Source organism: Parasteatoda tepidariorum, chromosome 4, assembly GCF_043381705.1.
Source record: "Parasteatoda tepidariorum isolate YZ-2023 chromosome 4, CAS_Ptep_4.0, whole genome shotgun sequence".
Classification (NCBI taxonomy): Eukaryota; Metazoa; Arthropoda; class Arachnida; order Araneae; family Theridiidae; genus Parasteatoda; species Parasteatoda tepidariorum.
In genome coordinates, this window is record NC_092207.1 from 86,219,620 (window position 1) to 86,232,087 (window position 12,468).

Here is a 12,468-nt window from a genome sequence, read left to right on the forward strand (position 1 = left end):
TTTCTAAAAAGTTTTTTTACTTTTTCATTAAAAGCTCTAATGATAAAGGGTTTTTCACAAATTTCATTTTGTATCATAAAACAAAATTTCATATGAAATAATACCCTAAAATGATGGTCCGGACAACAAATGATGGTACTAGGAAATAAAACATAATTTTATAGGGCGTGGTCCTATATAATGCTGATGACATTTTTAATAAATTTTGTTTAATAGTGCAAAATTAAAATTCTGTAAAACCTTTTTCCATTTAAAAACTTTTTTTAATTAATAAAAACTACTAAGAAAGTTGCTAGAAACTTTAAATTTTCAGGATAACCAAATTGGACTTTTTTCATATGTTATCAAATACATTCAAAACAAAATTATGAAGAAAAAAAACTTACATGTTTTACGTTGTTGTTGTTGTCATATGCCATTAGGGCAAAGGGGGTGCACTTCTTCTAATGTTTTCCGTGCATACGCATATGAAAATATCATTTTAAATACTACTCATATTTTGCGCAATTTTTAATGATTTTTTTTTTCGAATTCTAAAATGATATTTTTCTTATAAATTAAAAATTACTCGAAAAAATTTAGCTTAATTTTAATAAATATTTCTTCAGTTAAATTAAGAAAACGTAAGTTTAAAAAAAATTAGCTTTGTAAAAAAATTTCCATATCTCCATGAATATTTAAGCTAGTCTTACAAAAAAAAATTTTTGGTTAATGGCGATCACTTGGGTCTATTTCCCATTGACCTCAGAAATGCCAGAATTGCTCTTATCGTAACCCAGTGAGCACCTGTGGCTAAGCCACGGTGGTGGAGTAGTGTTCGCCGCCGTACTAAAAGCCATAGGCTAAAAGTAGTGGGCATATTATTTATTCTGATTCGAAAGCTTGTTTTTTACAATCGGAAATAAAATCTGAAAATTTTCGAAATAGCAAAAAGAAAGAGTAAATCTTCAGGTACTCGAAACAAAATTTCTTAACGATGTGACCAAAATCAGAAAGTTTTCTCCCGAAGGGTAACCTCTCCTGTCAGTTCATTTTTGAAAAGTTTTCAGAGCGGGAACTAGCCATTTCCGCTTAAATTTCTCCTCTAAGGTTGCTGCACACTGGAGTAATCGAAATTTTGAGCCCCCTAATTCCATTAGTTACCTTAAAAAAGTAGTATTTTTAATTTTCTTACTTCTCAAATAATCGTTAATAGAGCACCGATTACCTTCAAATTTTGGATTCTGTCTTTTAAAACAGAGCAGATTAAAATGGTGTAAAAATTTGCATACCTTAAAATTCATTTTAGCTGCACATTTAAATACTACAGTGTTAAGCTGATCTTGTTAAATTAGCCTTGTAGCTTTTGTGATGCTTTAGTCTCTTTTACTGCGCTTTACTGTTTTAACCCTTTTTTTTAATTGTGATTTCCTTTTAACTCTATAAGGGTCTTTTGACCTATAGTTTTAAATCCGTTAAGTTTATTTTTTCATAAGTTATTCTGTGAATATCTTAGTAACTCTATTTTATGTAAAGGTCCTTTGACCATGAGGGACAAAATCTTGTTTAGCAATTTTTAGCTGGCAGTAGGCGCAACTAGGGAATGTATCAAACTGTTTCATATTTTAATTGTTTTCTTATACATTCTTACTCGCCCGCCATGTTTATGGGCTGTTGCCATGCAGTTTATGTATTTTATGTTTTGTACTGATTTTTTGGACTTTAATAAACATTTATTCGTATGACCTAAATTGGGGCAGGTCGGGGTAAATCTTTCATACCTTAAAATTCAAATTTTTTTTAGTTCCTTATTAGAATAAATTGAAGAAAAATAATAAATGATTATAAATCTTTATTTTTTGCTCGGAATTATCTTTGGAAAAGCACGTTCCATAATCGTGTGCAAAACTCACTTGAATTGCTTCATAATTCAGAAGGTACGACGAAATACGCGAAAAGTAAAATCATATCTAGGGCCACAAACTTCAGATCACTCTCCTACATATAATAGTTGCGACATTACTTTCCAAATTATGGCTCGCAACCTTATTTTGAGGGTCAAAAAGTCGGATCCGTCGTTTACGAAGAGAAAGTAAGTTTTTATGTTTTATTTCATGATTTCAAATTTAATTCATTAACATATTTAATGATGAGCCTCACAAAATAAATCACGATGGCTCAGTGGTTACGGTATTGGGCTGCCATTATGAAGAGCTGGAGTTCGATCCCCAATGGCGGCTTGAAGATCACCCAGCTTCAGAACGATGGGTACCAGCTTGTCTGGGAATTAAAGGCGGTCGGTACTCAGTGCTGCCCCACATTGCCGTTGGCCATGAAATTTTGAATCCTTATCCTTCATGACCCTCTGGGCCCACGACGGTCTATTGCAGAAATACTTTACTTTTTATTTAAAATCAAGCCCTCGAACTATTAAGAATGAATCATAGTACGTACGTGAAAATTTGATTATTAGATAATAAGTTATTAAGGATATTCGCTCTCCTATTTTGCGCAGTGTACCTACAGACAATATTAAAACTTAACTGCAAAAAAAAATTTTTGAAATTATTATTTATTTAAACTTTTTCGTTCTTTTTCTCTAAAAATAGATTGCAAGATACGCAACAACTCCATATATCTACACTCAAAAACATACGTTTTTTTTTTCAAATGACATTTATTGCCATAAATGACAATTTTATATAATTTAATAATTTAAGTTACAAATTAAAAAATTACTAACATGAAATCGCAATAATAAATTAACGAAACATTTGAAGAAAAAAAATACAAATTCCAAAGGTGAAGAAATGTTTTAACTAATGTATCTTTATTTACTTTTAACCATATTATTCTATTAAATATCCTCTTTATTATCCCTCTTATTGAAAGCTACTTGTCCAGTTTTTTTTTTCATTACTTGCTTTTAAAAAGATTTTTAAAAAAAAAATTGTCGCTTATATTTTGTTCACGGATTTACCCATACCTATATTTAACATATATGTGGCGTTACATCTATAGTGCTTTTAAAAAATTATATTTACTAATGAAGAATGCCTTTTAGAAGATAGATGCGATACACACAATTACATGGTGAAGTTTTGGCCATAAAATTTTACAGTCAGGGTCTTACCTATCAGAATTAGATTGTATGCACAAAATCGATTCCATTTTTATGAGTTGAGTTAATCCCTATGATATTATTATTTAAAAATAACATTTATTATTTTTAAATACAAATGCAAAACAAATCAATCAATTTATTTCACGAATCATGCCCAGAAGTTTAACTGCTAAAATTGTCCGTAATTTTTTAATTTAAATAAGCAAGAAGCGTAGAAAAAAATTTACACAGAGAAAAAAAAATCACATTTCATTGACTTGCTTTGGTTAAGAACAAGCAATAGAAAGAAAAAGCGAGCATTTTGAAAACCTCTTTTTTTCACTTTAACTACACAAGAATACTGCCCTACAAAAGAAAAATTAACGTAAGTGACAAAAAATTCAAAATTGAGATTTTTCTATATTTGGCATCCAAAATTTATGATAAACTACATGGTGCAAAAACACTTTTTTCAAAAATAAATTTTGTTTTATCAGTTTTGTGAAATTTCATTTTAGCGTTCATTAGTAGAAAAAAGTTGTCAAGCTACTTTTCTCGGAATCTATCGTGAAGCACTTATGTTGTTTCTTCAATTGCTCGGCATAATAGTAATGATATTTATCTTACTCAACATATTTAGTATAAGAAAGCAAATGTAAAAATCCTTTAAACTTAAATAATTTTTAAAATAAGCGTTAAGTAATAAAAGATTTTAAAAAAACATTAAATTATTGAAAAATTTATGATTTTTAAAATTTAATAAATTATTCAAAAAGTACTGAAAATACTGAATATTCTTGCATTGCAACAGGTCAAAAATACATACTTACTAGTCGAGGTATAAGGCTATGAAGAAGAAAAACAGTTTCAGTTAAAAATGAATTGTTTGCCTGAAAAACTAATTTGGGAAGTTTTCATGCATGTTCTACAACACTAAAGTCATGACTATCTGTGCAAACAAATACACATGCCCGGAATCACCATTGAACATTGAACTATTATCGACTCCCATTGTAATCGTTTTTTGGAAGCATTTTACTATTATTCTTATCAGGACCTGATAACAAGAAAAGGTAATTCTCAAGATAAAGAGAACAGCCTTTTCTTTTGTATTATTTTACATTCACAAAAAAGGAAAGGTTCTAATCAGGTAAAATATTAAAGGGGAAATGAACCACGTGTTAACACAATTGATACATGATGTAACATATTACACATGTTAACATTTTATAATTTAATGTTTAAAATTATTTTTCTTCTCATATGAAATTTAAAAGCGGCTAATAAATTATTTTTACACATATTTTTTTAGTTTCACCTTGAAGCATTAGTTGTGGTAGCAGTTAGTGGTATGCTCGCGAAATTATCTTTATTTATCTTGGAATTTCTTTGTTAGTTCCATTGATTTCAAAACAATTATCGGTATAATCGTATCTTAAATACTGTTTCAATCAAAAACATTCATTTTGATTTTGTTACTGTTTGAAATATATATATATATANTACGTTCGCAAATTCACCATAAAATGTCGCACAGCATATTCTTCAATTACGATAAGCTACATTTACCACCAAATACTGCTACTATGATTATTTTTGTTATATATATATATATATATATATGTATAATTATAATGTATGTATTCTATTATTTGTATATAATATGTATATATGTAAAATTCTAATCAAAAAATATTACGAGGTTGCCTCAACTTCTCAACTTTCAAGATCTCGGATCGTTAAGTTTTTGATTGGTGTTTTCTTGATATTTTTATGTACTTAACGAGCTTTTGTTAGTACGGAAATAGAGCTTGATTATTTTCAGAAATTCTATGCATTTTTCCTCTAAACTTTAAAGCAATTAAGTTATGTGATTTGTGGTTATGAGTCAGTAATTTAAAACTGCACATTTTTCAGGTTTTAAATTTTTTTTTATTTAATTTTACTACAGTTTAAACTTATAAAATAAATAAATAACTAATAATACAGTTAAAACTGAAAGTGAAAACCGATCTGGATGATGCTAAAAAAAATTTATGATAATTTTACAAGAAGAATTATATTTAGATCTAAAATACAAAAGCAGGCAACTCTATACTGTTTAACTACCTTTCCAAAACTTCTGATTGCAAAATTGTATTGGTATAATTTTGTTAGAGGAAATAAATATATGATTTTAAATACCACGAGCTTTATGTCTCAAATTCCGATAGAGTGACGGCCTCGAATTTTACTTGTTTAGAAAGAAACTGCCAAATAGAGTAAATATCCACCATCAGCTTAATTGCGAAAATTGAATAAATAGGATTAAAAGCATATTTAGAATATTCTTCTTCGCTGACACTCATGTTTAGTCTATATTTTTATAATAATTTTATTTATATATTCATTTCTTTCGCGAACATCAAAACGCGAGTATTTTTCTATCTAAAATGGCAGCACTATAAACATGATATTAATTAATTTTGTTAGATTGTGTTAAGTAACAATTCAAGCAGTGTTAAATAATTAGTTACACATTAAGTATTTGCTTAGATTCATTTTTTTACATTGTTTTAAAATATATTTTAAGCAGTGTGGAATAGGTAGTTATACGCAAAGCAGTAATGAGATTTAGCCGGTACGCACTGATACGCATGTATCTGTTCTTAAAATTTCTAATGTACCGAGCTCCAATTCCTAAAAATTTGCGTTGCTATTGTATTAAAACACTAAATTTCGTCTGGAGTTTAATTCGTAGTTTGCAAAAATAAGTGTATTGTGCATTTTTACTGTTTTGGAGCATTTAATAATATATTGCAAAAATTTTTCTAGTAATTATTATTGATTTAATTATAAGTGAAACGACAACAAACTTTAGTGGTCTATTTTTCAGAAAATTCTAAAACAGATTCCGAATTGTTTGAAGGGACAACGTAACAAGAAACGGGATACCACGTCTACGCAGAAGAAACATTAAGTATTAACCAGGAAAACAAAACTAATTTTCCTGAATTTTTGACACAAGAACAGTTTTAATATTTTTCTTAAAAATATGAGGGGATTAATTATCGTTATAGGTAAATTTTTGTGTGGAAAAGGATATGACAAAAGCCAAAGGCATTCATGTTTCTAAAGAATGGAAAAATTGTTAAGTAGAGTCTTTAAAAAATTTTTAAAAAAAAAAACGAAATGATTACGACGTGAAGTAAACAAAAACCAGCAAGTCACTTAAAAAAATTTATAAAATAATCAATTTAAAGTTTAAATAAATGCTTTTTTTACCTACTATTTCATGTTCCTAGTATGTTCCATAATTACTACTTTTCTTTTCTTCCTCTAATAATCTCCGAATAATAATCCTCCGAAAAATATTTTAAGAATACCGGTTCTTAAATTAATTGAATCCCATCAGACGATAAGTATTTATTTAATTTTGATTTTTTTTATTGAAATGAAAACTCAGTTACGAAGTATTTTTTAGATTAATTTTTATCCTTTCTCAAATAGCTGTAGAAATTTTAAACATAAATGGTGCCACGGTACCGCATATTGTCTGACCAATTATTGGAGAATGAGCTTTACTTTTTCGAACAATATCATACATTTTATACGATACTCAAGTAATGGCTCGAGTGGTGCGTGAGGAAGTAGTACAACACGTAATGAAGCATTGGGCTGAGTTTTTTTTATCTTATCTCATGACAGAAATAGAAATAATTTTAATATTCCTGATGCTTTCTTTGCAAAAATGTCCCAAACTTCTACTTATGGTGTTTTGTGGGATTTAGTGGCTGCCTGATTGATTTTAAATTATTATAAAATTAAATGCATGGTGAACTTTGACTTTGTCATAGTATCTCTTGAAAATAGTTAAAATTGAAATCAAAGTACTTCCACGCTGGCAAAACCGGGGGAAATAGCTAGTTTTGATAGTAGACCCTGTTATGGTTTCCATTGTTGACTAAACAATAAAAGAATGTGAGAGCTGATTTCATTAAAAAGCATCAAAAATACTTTAAGAATTTCACGATCGTATGTAAGTATGCAAAAAGTAACAGTACAACAATAAGTATAGCCATAGAATTTTTGAACTAAATTGCTTTCGTCTTAGCGAGAAAAATAATTAAAAAATTGCTAAATGACTTTTCATCATTTTATTACCTGTAAAACTATTGTTAATAAATTTATGTTAAACGTGAAGAATGTGCTATGAATAATTTATAAATCTATAAAACCTAAAAATTCATCCATCTGATTTTGATACCATGATAAATTTTTCAAGAGCATCAATGTTATCCAGTAAATGATTATAAAAAGATAAATTTTTTTAACATTTCTAACTTAAAATAAGGTTTTTAACATTTTTTTTTAAAAAAGATATGTGATAATTTTTTTGAATTTCTACTCTCTATACTTTTGTTTTTTAAACATTTCCTTTATTTGTTTTTGGTAATATGGTTTGTATAATAATTATCAAATGAAATGTCTTTATATATTAACCTAAATAAGTAGAAAAATAAAAAATATGACAATCCTTTGCGATATAATGGGAATCTTTTTTCTTGCCTTTTCTTTGGTTGAAATTTTAAAAAAGAAAGGTGAGCTTATAAAATTAATATCTCGATCATAAAGCAAGTCTTTCAACTTAAAATTGAATAGCTGTCGTTTAAAGTAGAAAGTGAGAAAAATGCACGAAAAAACACGTAAAATTGCAATTAAATATTAAGCTCATCAATAAAGATTTTTCCAGTGTGATCATTTCACCTCTGCAGCTATGTTTTTCTGTGCTCCAAAACTGCATGTGTGTGATTTTTTTTTTTTTTAAATTAATAAAAGTTAATTTTGTCCGTCATACTTCCTGTACTTATTAGTGAGATGTAATTTAACAAGATAATTTTTTTTATCACTTTTGTGTAAGAGGCGTCTTAAAAACCATTTAAAATTAATTGTTAGAATTCGAACTTATATATTTCAATGACACAAAATTGACGCATTATAGTGAGTTTATTATTCGAATTAGAAATTCTTTAATTTTTATTTTTATGCAGCACATATATTTTCTTTTAGTTCAATATTTTTTTATCAACTTAATATAATTATTTTTAAAGACACTTTTCGTTAATTTTAAAAGTTTTAGTATCGGTTTAATTTATTTTTACTTCATAGCAACAAACAATTTACAGTATGTTTTGAACGCGAAATTTATATACTGATTTGCTTCAAGCATAAATTTTTAGATAAGATTTGATAGACGAGCTATATTTAATATCTCCAAGAAATTCTATTTCATATGAAATATCGTTTTTTATTACTTACTAAATAATTTGAAAAATAGCGAGGGATTTTTTAAATTTTTCATTTCTTTGTATATGCTCTAAACCAGGGGTTTCCAACTTACATGAAGCCGGGGGTGACAATTAAAAACACCAGTCAAATGGCGGACCGCAACTTTGTCAAAATTTTATATAGGACCATTTTATGTTTGAAGGAACATTAAATATTACTGTCAGATTTTTATCAAGTTGTTAAAAACAAAAGTATTGAAATACAAATAATAATAAATATTTTCTTGAATAAATATCTTCTTTTATGCAAAACCTGAGAAATAAATTTTTCTTTTGCACCGTTGGTATGTTAAATTTCACAGAAACAAAGAAATTAGTTTTTTTTTTTTTTTAACGAAAGAAAAATATTTTAAATCCATATAGATGTTTTACGAAAATTGTCCGTAAAAAAATAATAACTAATATATTCTAGTTCGCAGGCTACAAAAAAAAAGGTTTCGAGGGCCGGATGCGGCCCGCGGGCAGTCAGTTGGCAACCCCTATATCTAAACTAAACTATTTCATTTGATTATCAAAGAACTTCTTAAAATTTAGCACAGTATTTTGAAGGCAACATAGTATCAAATGCATAAAAATATTAAAAAGTTACAGATTGTTACAGTAAAAATTTTATTCTAAATCTAGAATTTTATTCTTTATTCTCTCTCTCTCAGTATCCCATGCTTTCCCCTCCCCTACAAAAAATCTTTCGGGCAACGCGTCCTGCATTCAACTGACAGGAAACCCTTATGAAAAAATCGAGGTATAAATGAGGTATAAACGAGGTATATTTTAAAGGTATAAAAGAGGTTGTTATTTAAATACGTCGTTGAGGATGAAAAGGGTGCACATGAATACCTCAAAACCAATCTCAAATATACCTTAAATATACCTCCAGAGGTATATATGTTTCAACTTGAGGTGTAATTTTACATCTGGGGAGAGGTAGATATTTACTATTTTAAAGTGTTTCATTTTCAACCTTAGGTTATTGCTCATCAGCCAGAAGTATATTTTTTTACACTTGTGAAAGTATTTATTCAACAACCTAAGGTGTGTCATTTTACACTTCAGGTTATTATAAATCAACCTCAGGTGTATTTTGTTCGACTTCAGGTAATTANTCATTTGTCTTTAATGCTTATGGCTGTTTTAGTTGACTGTTAAAGTTTTTAAATGTTTTAGTTTTTAGCTCCTCTCGTGTCTATATTATTGAACATAAAAAGAATAAACATTGTGTTATTTAACAACTTACTAATTTTTATAAGTGAATTTAACAATCAGAGAAGTGTAGAGAGTCGTTCATCTGTCTTAGATAGTTTGATGTACATCCTTCTGTATTTTATTAGTATGCCTTATATTTTTTGGTTCTACTTAATTTAGTTAAATATTTATCAATAATCATATATTATGCGTCCGATGTGCTATCGTATTAATGGAAAGATTACCGTATCATGATCTACGGCAGAATAATCGCCAAGTCTTAGCGATTTCCTTGCTGCGGCTTGCAAGAAAATAAAAAATTAATAAACAAAAATCAGAAAAAATTCACAGAAGGGGAAGAATTCGAAGGGTGATCTGTCACCCTGTTTGTCACGCCACCTACAATCCCCAAGGTACCAAATAGATTTTAAATTTGCGCATTTTTTAAAAAAAAAAATATTGATGTCTTACGGGGTGCCTACGAGTTATACCTTTTGAGATGTATGTATGTGATGTATTTTTTCGTTTCTTGCAGGCCTCTGTACGGCAGTTACCTAGACTTGGCGATTATTCTCTCCCTTGTATTCACTGCTGTACTGGGGAAATTTCCGTACTGTGATCTGTGGCAGAATAATTGCCAAGTCTTGGCAGCTTCGGGACAGCAACCTGCGAGGAACTTTTTAAAAAAACATCGCACAAAGGGACCAACTTGAAAGGTATAACTCGTAGCGACCCCCGGGCAAGCATCTACATGATTTTTTTTAACCAAAATTGCAAGTTTAAAATCTGTTTAGCACCTTGGCAGTTGCAGTATTGACAGATCACGATACGGAAATATCCCCCAGTACTAGCCTCTACATGTTTTTTGGTTTTTTTCTTAATAACAAGTTTAAAAGATCCGTTTGACGCCTTGGCGATTGTGCTTGATGCAACAGATATTGAAATCTGAATCTCTCTGTAATAATGAATGGATTGTTTATTTTTTTTGTAGTAAATGCAAATTTTTATTTAGATATTAGTATTGACGCCATAAAGTAAAATTAATTATTAACATTAAGAAACTCTTCAAAGAGTAGGCTGATGTTTGATTTTGTTTCTTTGACGAAAGATGGAACTGGTACAAAAAGGCAGGTGTAGTATTTCGTTTTCGGTGCACCTGTACTAATAGACAATGTAGCAAGAAGGGAAGTGACAAAAATTGTCTAAAATCATTCACTCAGAAAAAGTTTAACAATAAAAAAAAAATTTAAAAATTGGCAATGTTTGAAGGATATTTATCTGAAAATATAGAAAATGAAAAGGGCACATCAAATGCAAAAGGTAAAAAAAAAGAATAATGAAGAATGAACACTGAAAGAATACAGAGATGAATAAAGCTGCAGCTGCAGAAATTCTAACCTTAATATTTTATGTCTAATCAAGAGGCTTAATTATCCAGAATTAGTTTTATTTCATTCTGATACAGAAGTTTAAAATTAAGAGAAAAACAAGTCTGAAATTGAACCTATTATATATTCTTTTACCTTTTTGTTTTTAATTATTTTTTCCCTTAAAACATGATATGCTATATAATAATAACATGCATAGTATATTTTATGATAATATCTTATGATATTAATAAAATTTTTAAGTTATAAATAAATCTTTTTTATAACTATTCAGAAGCAAAAATCATTAAGATATTTTAATGCAAAAGGTAGCCAGTGGAAATAATAATAAAAAAAAGTGGCTGTCAAATAAATTTCCTAGCCTTACCCTTTAGAGCTGCAGCCACTTGGTTCAAAATTATTTTTTAATTTTTTTCCAAGCCTCTTGACTATATGTTGTATTTTAAATGAGAAGAATGAATGTCTTTCCACAGACAAATATATCATTGTGTATAGCTTCTTTCTGCCTCGTCTTTTGCATCGGTGGGTAACTCCTTTTCTGGACCAGCACCAAAACCCTAACACACGGGATCTAGCAAGACAACTTTACCGTCCATGATGCGTAATTAAAAGCATTAAGTTTTGGGAACTCTGTCAGTCCCTCTAAAGTATTTTCTTTTCAAGTCAAGCAGGTTCGAATTTTGTGACTTAGGTCAGCATTCTTTCTTCTGAAACAAAAAGGCTCACATCACCCAACTATGACCAGGCACCTTTTTAGTTGCTCTAACTTTTGATCTTCATTTTAGGAATGTAACGTAATTTTGACCCCGGTCAGATGGCGCAAACAACGCCTGAGCTGGTTCCACTCCACATCACAACCAATGAGAGGACTTTCAACCACGACAGAGTTAATGTGCTCTTTGCTGCGTGTACACGGCAGTTGTTTTGTCGGCTGCTGAGTTCAAACTCACTACCTCAGTCCTCCAGCTAGCGATGTGAGTGACGCCTTAACTGACTGTACCACCAGAGTGCAACAAAAGGACCCTTAACCTTTATTGAAGCATGCAGTTGCCAGGGCTTCAATGCTTTAATAACTCTAGGCATAATAATCAAGGATGGATAACAGACATTGATGTCACCAGGCATAATAATGAAGGCAAATCAAAAAAATTAACTTCATTTATTAAATATAATTAAATAAAAATAGCATTCTGCGATTACAATATTGTACAAAAAACAGCTGATGAAAAAAACATGGAATCAGATAAATTTTTTCCATATTACATTCAATAAATTAAAAAAAACATGTGGCAGTTTGCTATTGATCGCACACGTTTCTTACATTTAATGACGCAATAGCGAACTCCTACTTCTTTCTGTTTGTTAGTTTATCTTTTTTGAAAGAGTAAAAAATCTATCATTCATAACGCTTCACCTGTTTGTTTTTTTTAATTAAGCAGCTGGTCACCTAACAATTCAGCTGACTGTTTGATCACATTTTACTATGATT

The 12,468-nt window shown here is 29.3% G+C and overlaps 1 protein-coding gene across 1 annotated transcript in view; it reads right to left on the reverse strand.

Moving 5' to 3' along the window:
• The window catches only part of LOC107450385 (long-chain-fatty-acid--CoA ligase 6), a 70,575-nt gene extending 66,474 nt beyond the window's left edge, over window positions 1-4,101 (reverse strand). Inside the window, exon 1 of the mRNA XM_043040038.2 lies at window positions 3,913-4,101. The gene's annotated coding sequence lies outside the window, so the exon portion shown is untranslated. The remainder of the gene's footprint in view (window positions 1-3,912) is intronic.
• Between the last annotated feature and the right edge of the window lie 8,367 nt (window positions 4,102-12,468).